Genomic DNA, 12,311 nt, shown 5'->3' with positions numbered 1-12,311 from the left:
CCTTCAGTAAAATAAGAATAACTTTTGAATTCCACATGGTAAAGAGATCATTCTTTTTTTGAGTGTTTACTGCCACAACAGCAGAACAACCATAATGGTCTACAGTCTGCTAGAATACACAGAACCAGAGTTATTCACTTTCAAATACATTTATCATATGAAAAACAACATAATTAATATTTGTCACAAACAGCAACTTTTTATGTAACCTCAAAGGATTTTCTGCAAAATGATTTAAAGATATTGCATTTATTCCATTGTATGTGGTTATGGGGACACTTCAAATGTTTTTAGGCAGAAATTCAATGCAAATACTTTTTTAATTCTACCTTGAAATTGGAATTTTTTTTAAATTGCCCCAGAATTTGGTACTGTAAATTATTTATTGAACGAAGAGGTGCAAAAGGCCTTGAAGTTTAAACTCAGGTCTCAGGGTTTGTTTAGGAGAGAGTTTGGTGAGGATGGAGCTCTTTCTGTTCTTCACTTCTCTCCTTCAGTATTTTTACTACACTCCTCCTCCTGGAGTCTCTGAAGATGAACTGAATCTCACTTCAGCTGTGGGCTTCACATTGAATCTGTGTGCAGTCAAATGGTCGTTTTTTTGTGGTAATGAAAATTAAAACTGTCACTGTATTCATGATATCTGAAGCTAAATATTGAAAATGTCACAACACATAAAATCCTAATGCTTCTAAATTATTCTTAATTTACTTTCTGCTAAATATAATTCATGTTATTTCATTTAAAAAAGAAACCTAAAATGAAACCTGAACATTTAGATGATTTTATTTGAGATCCAACCTGATATTATCTGCTGGTTATGACCTTTAAAGCAGTAAAATATGACAACCCCATCCGAAATACAACAATTTCCTGTTAAACCCTCAATATTTCAGTCCACACAGAGAAAGAGGAAATGAATCCAGCTTCTTGTTTATCAGAATGATGGGGGTCATGTGAGCACTTCCAGTCTATAAATTCACAAATGAAAGTAAAATTAGTGAAGTACTTCTTGATCCTTCTATACAAACATTCATGAACAGAATTTATTCAGACGCTTTAGACGATTGTGAACAAACTTAATGCTGATCTGAAGGTAAGAATGATGAATTTATTTCAGTCTGTCCATATGATCAGGATTGAATAAAAGATTACAGAGCATTACAGGAAGAACTTGTAAGAAAAGATGGATAATCTTGAGTCTAATATGAGACTGATAGGTAGAGAAAGATTTCATTACAAGACTTTACAAGTGTTGGGACATTTTGGGGTCCCCATGAGGAAACAAGCTTATAAATCAAACAGAATGATGTTTCTTGAAAATGTGAAGTAGGACAAGGGTTTCTGTGATGGTTGGGGTTAGGGAATGGGGTAGGTAAGGGGAATAGAATATACATTACGTCTATGGAATGTCCCCACAAAACATGGAAACCAAAATGCTTGTGTGTGTGTGTGTGTGTGTGTGTGTGTGTGTGTGTGTGTGCGTGCGTGCGTGCGTGCGTGCGTGCGTGTGTGTGTGCGTGTACCACCTGATTGCCAAGCTGTCATGCCAAACTAAATCTGACTAAATACAAAGTTATTCATTTTTTTAACTAACAGTTTCATTATGCCTCCATCTCACTGACAAATGTTTTCCTTCAGATGTTAGTTATTTACATGTTAAAGGTGCCGTAGAATGTAAAATGTTTTTAGGCATAGATTAATAATACGAGTTGTGTACATGGTAATGACATATTGTGAGCCTCAAACAGATTGCAGAGCTGCCAACTTCTGAGTTCAGCTTGGAGTGAGATTTTTTTTTTTTGGGGGGGGGGGGTTGTGGTAATAATTTTTTATATAAGTCCTAACCATTTGCCAATAGATAATAGTGTGGATTTTAGCTATTTCTGTGTTAAATAGTTGGAAAAGACTGCGTTAAAATGTTTCAATACAAATCGAATCATATTTTAGAAATTAAATTGAAATAAAAGCTTTTACTGAGTTTAAATGCCTGAGATTAGAGTCTTTATTATTATTTTATACACTTCTATTATGCTTTCCTTCTGATAAAAGTGCCAAAAAAGTTCTTAAAATCTAATGAATACTGGTCTCTGTAAAATGTATAACTGCAGATGACAGCAGCTTTGATTCAGTTTATCCAGTGAGAAAGAGAAGCGTAAAGTGATGATTTGTGATTGGTGATAGAGGGACTGTCACAATCAAATAAACCAAATGAGTAGTTTAATATTAAACTAAAGCAAGAGATAATGTGTACGTCAAGACCATATAATTATATTTCGTATATATTATTGTTTATAGATGTCAAATATAAATTGACCTTTTTCTCTTTTATTAAAACCTGTCACCGCAAACATCACGCAGGCTTGTACTGCTTGCAAACATACACACGTGACGCGAGTGATGGTTGATTAAAATTGCTGTTTTCTGAGGGTATCTGCGTGCGTGGAATCTCTGCTTTTCATCCAGACCTTGACGCTTTGTGTGTTCGACTGGTGCGGAGCTGACTGATCGGCGTATGACATCAGAGTCACGCGAGAGCAAAGGTAAAGGCGGACCCTTTTGTAACATTTCGACTTGCTCTCGCGGTACTCTGATGTCCTCGCTGCCGAACTTCCTGCGCAGCGCCACATAAAGTGAAATGCTCTTTGACTCTTTGCAGCAAAGTACCAGCACCATGAGAAGTGGTGGCACATAAGACAGTGAAGGTACGCTAAAATATAAAAGTGTCAGTACTGCGAGCACTGGTTTAGCTACTTACATCGTGCGTTGCTCTTTCACCATCGCGCAGCCGCGCACTCGCTCTCTGTAGTTTGTAGCTGGCGCTTCGGCATTTGTAGACAATAACTCCACCTTCTTTGATTTGATTCGCCTTCGCATCATTTTGACTTTGACGAGCGCTTTATGCTGTTGGAGGCACGCCAGATAGAGATAGGCGTTTTACAGTATTTACAGTTAGGTATTTTTATAAAATTATTTAATGTCTTTTATTAAACTCAATGGGAATCTAAATGGTGGGCACGAGCCTGCGTGAGAAAATGAATGTGTGGCGTGAGAGCGTGAGAATGGGGTCAATTGCGTGAGTCTCACGGCGAATGCGTGAGAGTTGGCAGCTATGAGATTGTTTCCTCTTTCTTATCTAAACTTTGTGCATGCAAAAGACTGCTGGAAAACAGACAAATCTCAACATAACACCAACTGTGACGTTACAGTCGTGATGTACACCCCAACATTAAATTACACATTAAATTAAGTACAATGTTGTTACAATGCTAAAATAAAATTGTGACTGCCAAGTTAGTGCTATATGCTAGTTAATGCTATATACCAACGTTAGGCTTACAGTTTTTCTCGGTTGCTTAAACACATTTCCTGAAACTATGCCTCATATTCTCAAAACAGTAAAACACAATATCATAACGCCTCACCCAATACTCCAAACATCATATTTTCAGGTCAAAATGAAGTTCTACACTCAAAACCATTCACTCTTAATGAAAAACCAACATTTTCCCTCAGACAACACACAAATGCTTTCAAAAGCACACACACTACAACATAGTATTACACACTGGTGCAATAAATTCAAAACAATATTTCCAAAACTGGTAAGTTGCAAGTTGCTTGTGGTTCTCCCCTTCAAAAACCTTTTTACATGACCAAAAAAGACACAATCAGTATATGCATTAGCCCATTTTTATTCATTCATGTGCTACACAGCACCACTGTAATTTTTTTTTATTATTATTACGCCTCAACATCCCGTCTTTGTTCTGGGTCAGGGCAGCGAATCTTGTCCACATCACAAGCTATATTGATCCTAGCCAAGAATCAAGGGTAAAATCCTACTGCATGATCCACCCCTGGCATTCATCTACTGATATGTCGATCTGTATGGAAGGCAATTTGATTCATTTCTTTATTCCAGTAGCATAGTCCAATAGTGTATGCACACTAAAGTTACTGTACAGAGCAGTCTTACTGTAAGTACACCGATCTGTTTCCACTCTGAAGGCTCTGAAGATGGAGGCAACAGTGAAGCGACTCAAATTAGGCTTTACTCGTTGCTCAGCCTCAAGGTCATACCATGGACAAGGACATGGTCAACTAAAGTGGCTCGAGTTTTATCTGAGACTGCTTGTCACCTTGCCCTACGTTTCCCTCCTCCTCTTTCACCACGTCCTCCTCCTCTTCCTTCTCCTACACCATGTCCTCTCCTCCTTCACCATGTCCTCCTCCTTTCCCTCCTTCTTCTTCTCCCTCCTCCACTTCCTCCTCCTCCTTCACCTCGACCTATTCCTTCATTTCTCTGTGGATCCATTGTTCCAAAGCTCAGTGAACTGATTCAGGTTCTTTTATCTATCTATTGAAGTATCTGATTGATGTGTGTTCAATTTTGACTCTTAGTGTTTAGACCTTGGTAATTGTTTGCTAATTGAGCTTAAGCTGTGCTGAATTGAGTGAACAGTATTGAATGCTAGTGCTTTTCATATGACCAGATGGTGTAAGTTCGGAGAAATGTAGGGATTTGTGTGTAGAGTTTTGAAGTAACAGTTCACCAAATCTGACTCATGTGTTAAAGCATTGGAGTAGTGTTTATAGTTTAGCAAAATGATTGTACTTCTTGAAAATTGTGTTATGGTTTTGAAATTTTAGTTCAAAAGCCTGGTTATAGTGTTATAGCAATCAAGAAAAACTGTAAGTTCTACACTGAAAAAAAATATGTTGACTTTAATTAATTTTATTATGGCAAGAAGATGCACACAATAAATTTATCTAAATCCAGATATATTCTTTATGTTGAGTGTACTTATAATTTAAAAATTGAGTGTACCTATATTTTATAAGTAATAACTAGTAAAATAACTATTTTGATTAGAATGTACTCAATTTGTTTATGTTCAGTACACTTAAATTATCATTATTAACATTATGTGCAACCAGATCAATTTAATGAAGTTTATTTGACTAAGTTCGGGAGGAACATGGTCATGTGATCCAACCAATCAGTGCAAAGAGGTGCCTATAAATAGCAGTCCCTCACATCTGTCCCATGACAGATTTTTTGCAGCATCCCTCCTCCACCCCATCACCTCACTCTCATCTAGATTCATTTATAACAGTTAAAGAGGGGGGAGTACTCTGGGTTCAGGCTAAAATTCCGAGCTCGGAGCCCTCTCCTTGGACAGCACGCAAAATATGGTTTATATCATTCCCTTTCGATTACATGTTAATGCAACTTGTGAAATGGTTCATTAATATTCAGAAAAATAAGCAAACCCACTCTTACTTTATTAAGAGATTTTTGCTCTCCCAAACAAGAGTGCCAGAAACTTAAAACAGAAACTCTTCTAAATCTCAGAGATAATAAGTCTTTTTTTTTGTTAAAAACACATAAAATAGCATTTAATTTTAAATTTTACTCTCCAAATTCAGTCCAATGCAAATCATGCTGGGAAGTACAAGTCAACTGCCTAGTTAATTATATTAACTTAAATAATTCAAGTAGTTTCAATACAAAATTATTAAGTTAATGTCCTTCTTGCACATTTGTGTGGATTTTACATGATAAAATTAAGTTAAATGTAATAATGTGTTGATTTAGAATTACTTAAATTTTTTGTGTTATTTTTACTTTTTACAGTTAAATTTAGTAAGGCACATAATATTTTTTTACAGTGTACTATTGACATTACAGTTACGTTTTGTAGGTCAATATTGTAAAAAAACACAAACTTACCACTCAGAAACATCAATCGCCGTTCGGCCGCCCTTATATTGAAGGCGGCTCTTTCGCGGCCCGTCGGAGGCAAACGCTATTTTCAAGCGATTTTCCGCCAGTTATTTAATATATAAATATTATATATTAATATTTATATATTTCTAGCATGCAGTTTATCAAGAATAATGATTGATCAAACCAGACAAATTCCCATTTGGAGTTTTATTACACATTTCAAAGTACAGTAACATTCATTGAAACAAGATATGTAAGAGCACTGAAATATAAATAACTGAAAAGTAAAAAAGTAGGCTACTAAAGAAAATCCAGATTTCCAAATACATTTTAGTTAAAGGAATAGTCTACCCTTTTGCCATATTATACTATGTTATTACCTCCACTTAGACGAATTAATACATATCTATCTTTTTTCAATGTGTGCACTGTACAGCGCGTCGTGAATGTGTTAGCATTTAGCCTAGACCCATTCATTCCTATGGTACCAATCAGGGAAGCCACCAAACACTTACGTGTTTTCTCTATTTAAAGACTGTCACATGAGGAGTTATACTAGTAAGTATGGTGCCACAAAATAAAACTTTTTTTTTGGTACCATAGGAGTGAATGGGGCTAGGCTAAATGCTAACACATTCACAACGCGTTGAACAGTGCACTCATTGAAAAAAGATAGGTATGTATTAATTGTCTAGGTTAAGGTAATAACATAGTTTAATATGGCAAAAGGGTAGACTATTCCTTTAAAAGAAAAAGAAAAACGTTACAAGGAAATTAGAACATTTACAATAATTGTTAATAATTTAAAAAGGTCAGCTCTGGGATGAAAAGAATTAGGCTACAAGTAAACATTATATTAAGTTATGGGGATATTTGGTAACAAAGAATGTGCAGCATACCAAAGAATCGTCATTTCTAACAGTAGGATAAATGGTAGTAATTTAGAGTAAAGCTCTGGACTAGAATAGACTATTATAATGGCATTGCTGACCTGGGACACAATATTTTCACTGCAATAAGATCTGTCTCTTGTGAATGAAAAATGAATGGATACTTTATTGATCCTCAATGGGAAATTCAAGGTCCCAGCAGCTTATAGCACAACACATGTCACAGGGTGACTTCGGGCGGAACCAAAAATGGAGAGGAGAGGTTCCGCCCGGACATTTTTTTTTAATGCACCAGTTTACTTCCTGGTTTCCAGGGCAATGCTAACAGGGCTTTACGAGCCACAGGTGTGAATCATCAATAAAGCAAACTGTGATTGGAGGCTGGGGGTTGATGAGACACATAAATAGCTCTAAAGGAACACAAGTAAAGGAGCGATGTACACGAGAGGCGTTTGACACGGGGGAAGCTCCTTTGCCAAAGGCAAACAAAGACACGCACCTTTTGAAGAGCCCAAAGGCTCTGTTGATCCGGGGATCGCTGAAGCGAGCGGAAAGAGGACAGAGCCACAGGAGGCGAAAGGAAGGCAAGCCGTGGATCTTTTAAAAGGAGCACCCCGAAATCGTGCTTGTTATCCCTGTTGGTTGTGTGTATCGTAGCGCTGAGTTGGGCTGGCCTGGTACGCTATTTGGATTGCTGCATCTGCTCTCTCTCTCGTTTTGGATCGTAGACTTACGTTTGAAGAAGATGTCGAAGACCTTATAGGTTGAAGATTAAACGGATACTGCTTTTGGATAAGAGAAACGAAGGAAGAGGAAACGTACCATTGTGAGTATATATCTGTGGAAAAGTGGTGTTGGTGGCTGGAAACCGCCCTGTCTTTGCATCTGGAGCCATTACAGTGTGAAATCAACCTAGGGGAACGTGGGACGAAGAAAGTACAGTTGTTGTGAGTAACAGAATCCCTTTATGGAAGTGTTTTGCCTGTATTTGACCTGTATATCTTTTTGAGTGTCTCCAAGAGAGAGTGGGTGGCCCTACCCCTGAACCAGCGTGGTGGGTGAGCCGAAGGGTCCCTGTGTTGAAACGGCTACAGTGACAAAAACAAACACTAGGCTGTGTCACCATCTCCATATTCTCGTCCAGAGCGAAGTGAAGGAAGACGGGTGTCTATTGTGTGCACTGAGCGTGGTGGGTGAGTCTTGGATGTAGAAATTTTCACTTGAAGTGGTGCTGTGTAATGCTGTGTATTGCAGTGAGGTTGCTGTGTCTTGTCAGACGTACCCCCGCCTCCAGTCACTCGTCCCGGGACGACGAAGAGGAAAGCGGTCCTAGAGTAAAACCTGTACATGATCATGCTGTGAGTGTGTTTCAGTCTTAAAATCACGGAGTGGCATCTCGAAGTATTTTCACAGCCAAACGCTCGGCGGACTTGTGTTAGGAGTGGCGGTGAAGAACTGTGCTATCGGCGGTGTGTGAGTACTACATATAATATTGCTACCTTACCTGTGTCTTTTCATCATCACAGAGCTAGAGGCGAAGGAGATCCGCCGCCCAGAGGTCTCGACGAAAGGGCGCCCCGGTCCAGCTTTCGATTGACCAACGGGTCTCGAGGAAAGGGCAGCGCTTGACCCGGTGTGCCGGCGTGACGTTTCTCGCCCCTCTGTAGACCAACGAGCTCGCCGAGAGGGTCTTGGTCCCCGGCGTCACATAGGAGACCACTGTCCAGTTGACGCATCGCGTAGCCAGCTATCGTAAGTCCGCCACCCTGTAGAATATCACATAACCTGTTAAATCTGCCGAACAACAGGGAAGAGGAGTGTGTTGCGAGAGCTGTGCAGAGAGCCATACCTACCCCGAAGCTGTAGTCAGCGCAGAGGTGTCGTCTGTGGAGAGAAAGAGAGCCAGCGTGAACGCTGAGATACCGAACTGTGAAGAGAGCCATACCTACCCAGAAGCTGTAGTCAGCGCAGAGGTGAGAGAAACCGTTGAAAACGATTCACTGTGTCCCTGTGTCCCAGCAGTCGTCTGTGGAGAGAGAGAGAGCCAGCGTGAACGCTGAGATACTGAGCTGTGAAGAGAGCCATACCTACCCAGAAGCTGTAGTCAGCGCGGAGGTGAGAGAGACAATTGAAAACGATTCACTGTGCCTTTGTGTCCCAGCTGTCATCTGTGGAGGAAGAGAGAGAACAAATGTGAGTGTTAAAGGAACGAGCTAGGAAGGAAACCCATACTTACCAAGAAGCTGCAGTCGGTGAAGAGGTGAGAGAACCCTTTGAGATCGATCCACCGTGTCCTCGTGCCCAGCTGTAGTCTGTGGAGAGAGAGAGAACAGGGAAGGAGAGTGAGTCGACAAGCAAGGAGCTGTGTGAGATAGGCGGTGAACCGCCGTGAGCTATCTGCAGGTACACGGACAGTAAAAATCTATACCAACACTGATTCTGATTTATTCTGCCTCCAGGAAGGAAGAGGAGCGCGCCACGGGCAGAGGGAACCAGAGGCGGGAGCCTGTTCCTCGACGCAACCCCCACCCCCTGTCCCTCATTTGGTCGTGGCCCCCCTGGAGGGCAGAGCCTGACATTAGTTTTTAATTTCCCTTTCCCCAATTCCCACTACATTTTAAATATTTAAATAAATAAAGAATTTTTTTTTATACTTGCCTGTCCTCGTTGTTGTTTGGTCATTGGGTTGGTTTTGGGGACCTCCTCGAGGTGGAAATTGAGAAGGGGCGTGGCTTAACCACTAGCAGCCAGCCCCTGGCTTGTGACACACACATCAACATAAACAGAATGATTAAAAAAAAAATCCTAATGACTTAAAAAAAACAGTAAAAGACAAAAGATATTAAAACATGGATCCCCATGAATGTAATGTATAAGCATGAGGCGCTTATGATCTGGGCTGCGTTCTCCGATCACGTTGTCTCTTAGCACGCTACGAAGACTCAAAAGGTACACCTTAACTACAGGTATACCTTTCCTACGTGTGTTCTCCGAACTATACCTTAGGATGTTGCTTAAGGTAAACCTTCTTAAGTTCGACCTTAGCGGTTGCTGTCTATTGTGGAGGTGCTGAATAGGTTGATATCGATTGCTCGACAATCAATTATTCACTTCATGTAATAGGTTTCGCTGCGTTATGAGATAGCGGTGTTCTTTATTAAAGAAACATTTTAGAAATAGTTCAAGTTAAATTTATTAGGAATATCTGGTAAAAATATTTCAAATTGCAAACAACTAAATTCAACCATCTAAATTTTATCTCAAACCCGTGCAAAACCCGCAACTTTATTTCCAAACGTATCATGCATAAACTGCTCAATTGCATCCGCCATGCCTTCACTTGAAATTATAATTTATATTAGGGGTTCCCAATAAGTGCGTTGCACAGGGGAATAAAGTGGGTCGTGCAAGTACTTGGCTGTGCATTACACTTAAAATATATAAAAACAAACTGTTGTTGTTCATTAGTTCACACGTTTATTGTGCTTGGACACTGGATGCGCAAGCAGCGTGGTTACAATGCGGATAAAGCTTAATGAACGCATTTCTGGAGCCTGTCTGTCTACCTCAAATATAACATATAAAAATATACACTATATAATAGCCTTTATAAATATATAGTATGATTGCTTTAGATTTTAGCTTGATTAGTTTTAATGTGGAAATTTTGTTGACCTTAGGAGCCGTAATCAAGTGGAGCAGTTTATTTTGAATGTTTATAAAGAATATGGCATGCGGTTGCCTCAAAGTTATAAAACGTCAAAAAACTTCGATGCAAAGTCGAATTAACATTATTAATCATAATTAGTTTTTTTTATTTTACCCGATTTATTTATGCAGCTAAAATACTAAGATTTAACGAATTTGAAATGCACAAATGAAATAGTAGGATTCGCTGTATAGCTGCCATAGTTTCACCAACTCCAACACCCAAAATATATTTTTTAAATAGTTTCTTAAGCCTGTAGCAGTTAATAGTTCGCAGCTGATGTCCCTTAAAAAAAAAAAAAAAAAAATCTTACAACCATCAATGCAATGATGTCTAATTATGTGAATTTTTTATTCTTTAAATTAGGGCTGGGACGGTTGTAATTACCACCGCACCACCGCGGTGGTGGAGTCAACCGGCGGTCGGAAGTGCGCCCCGCGGTGGTGTGCACGTCACAAATTATGAAAAATATAAAGTACAATCTCGCCCAGTGTTTGAGTTTGTTTATTCATGACAATGTGCAGTTACATTAAAAAGATGGCTGCACCAGATTTAGCATAAAGCTACTTTCCATCTGTTGTCCTACACAGTTAAAATTACATCACACAATTAAAAATACCTAACAAAACACTAAGTATAGAAAATATTCATATAACAAGAACAATCAATACAATAAAATGCTGTTGAGCACAAGCATCCAATACATAAATATAAAAAAGTACAATAATTTAAGTACAATAATTTAAAATACTAATTAGTGAGAGCAGGACTGGTGCTCTAAAAGCCAGTCTTTAACTGCCTTTGAAAAACTATAAAAATCTGCATTGTTTTTATAGTGTCCGGAAGACCATTCCATTCCTTAGCGGCTTTATACGAAAAGGCTGATTGAGAGAAAACCGACTTTCTTTTTGAAACATCACAATCACCTCTAGATACAGACCTCAGTGAGATGTCTTCAGGTTCGTGTTCACGCAAACAGCCGCAGACGCGGAGTTAATGCGCTAATTTGCAAGGGAAGGCAACTGATATCAGTGGCTTGGGGGCGGAACAATGAGGAAAGATATTGGCCGTTTCTCAATCCGAAGACTGTAGCCTCCGGAGGTCGAATTTGCAAGCTGCATACGTCATCAAGACTTATTACATTAACAATTATAAAGTTGACTATTATTGTTTGTTAATCATACATTGTTGTAATATGCTTATGACTTGCAAATGTCTGAAAATAATAAAGCAGGCTTGATGACATATGCAGCCGCGACCTCCGCAGCCTTCAGATTGAGAAACGGCTGTTCTCTCTTGGTCACGAAAAAGTATCAATCTGCGCTACCAGTACACCATCATAACGCGTTTTCAGCGCGGCTGGAAACATTATAACCCCAAAAAGGTTTCTCACTTGCTGTTTCAAGAGTGGAAGTGCTACAATAAACACGCAGAAATGCGCCGATCTCCTGTGTGCTCCGGGGCTCGGCTCAGCACATACGCACAGTTGCTTCACGTGACCGCGCTGCTTCCCTCCTCTTCAAAGCGCGTGGGCGCTTCAGAGCGTCTTTCGTTGCTAAGTAACGAAAGCCCTAAGCATTGCTTGACGCTGTGATGAGCACCCACCGGCGGAGAAAGAATTTGGCGCCTATATAAACACGCAAGTTGGTTAAGAACTGTATATCTGATCAACGTTTACATTTTTATATTTCAAAAAATATGTATGTGTATTATGTATAAGACCTATATGCATCAACGTGCGCTCCCCCCCCCCCACACACGCACACACAAAATTAATCTAAACTCATAGCAGGCGCGCTAAAAGTTTGAGTTTTTGACATCAAAATGTCACCTTGTGTTTTTGGCTGCCAGATTAGAAGGAACAGCACTTTTGGTTCAAATATAAAGTTTTACCGAATCCCGGCAGACATTTCTTCACAGAAATCAAGAAGACAAATTGTGGTTGAATGCAATACGGCGTACAGACTAGACGGAGACG

At 39.5% G+C, this 12,311-nt stretch overlaps 1 protein-coding gene across 1 annotated transcript in view; it reads left to right on the top strand.

The window, feature by feature from the left end:
• The first annotated feature begins 953 nt into the window (after nt 1-953).
• The window catches only part of LOC129426061 (butyrophilin-like protein 10), a 65,533-nt gene continuing 54,175 nt past the window's right edge, over nt 954-12,311 (top strand). The window contains exon 1 of the mRNA XM_073864965.1: nt 954-1,096. The gene's annotated coding sequence lies outside the window, so the exon portion shown is untranslated. The remainder of the gene's footprint in view (nt 1,097-12,311) is intronic.

The sequence above is a fragment of the Misgurnus anguillicaudatus genome, unplaced genomic scaffold, assembly GCF_027580225.2.
Source record: "Misgurnus anguillicaudatus unplaced genomic scaffold, ASM2758022v2 HiC_scaffold_29, whole genome shotgun sequence".
Classification (NCBI taxonomy): domain Eukaryota; kingdom Metazoa; phylum Chordata; class Actinopteri; order Cypriniformes; family Cobitidae; genus Misgurnus; species Misgurnus anguillicaudatus.
Note: the sequence above shows the minus strand (reverse complement) of the source record. Positions and strands in the feature narration are given on the sequence as shown.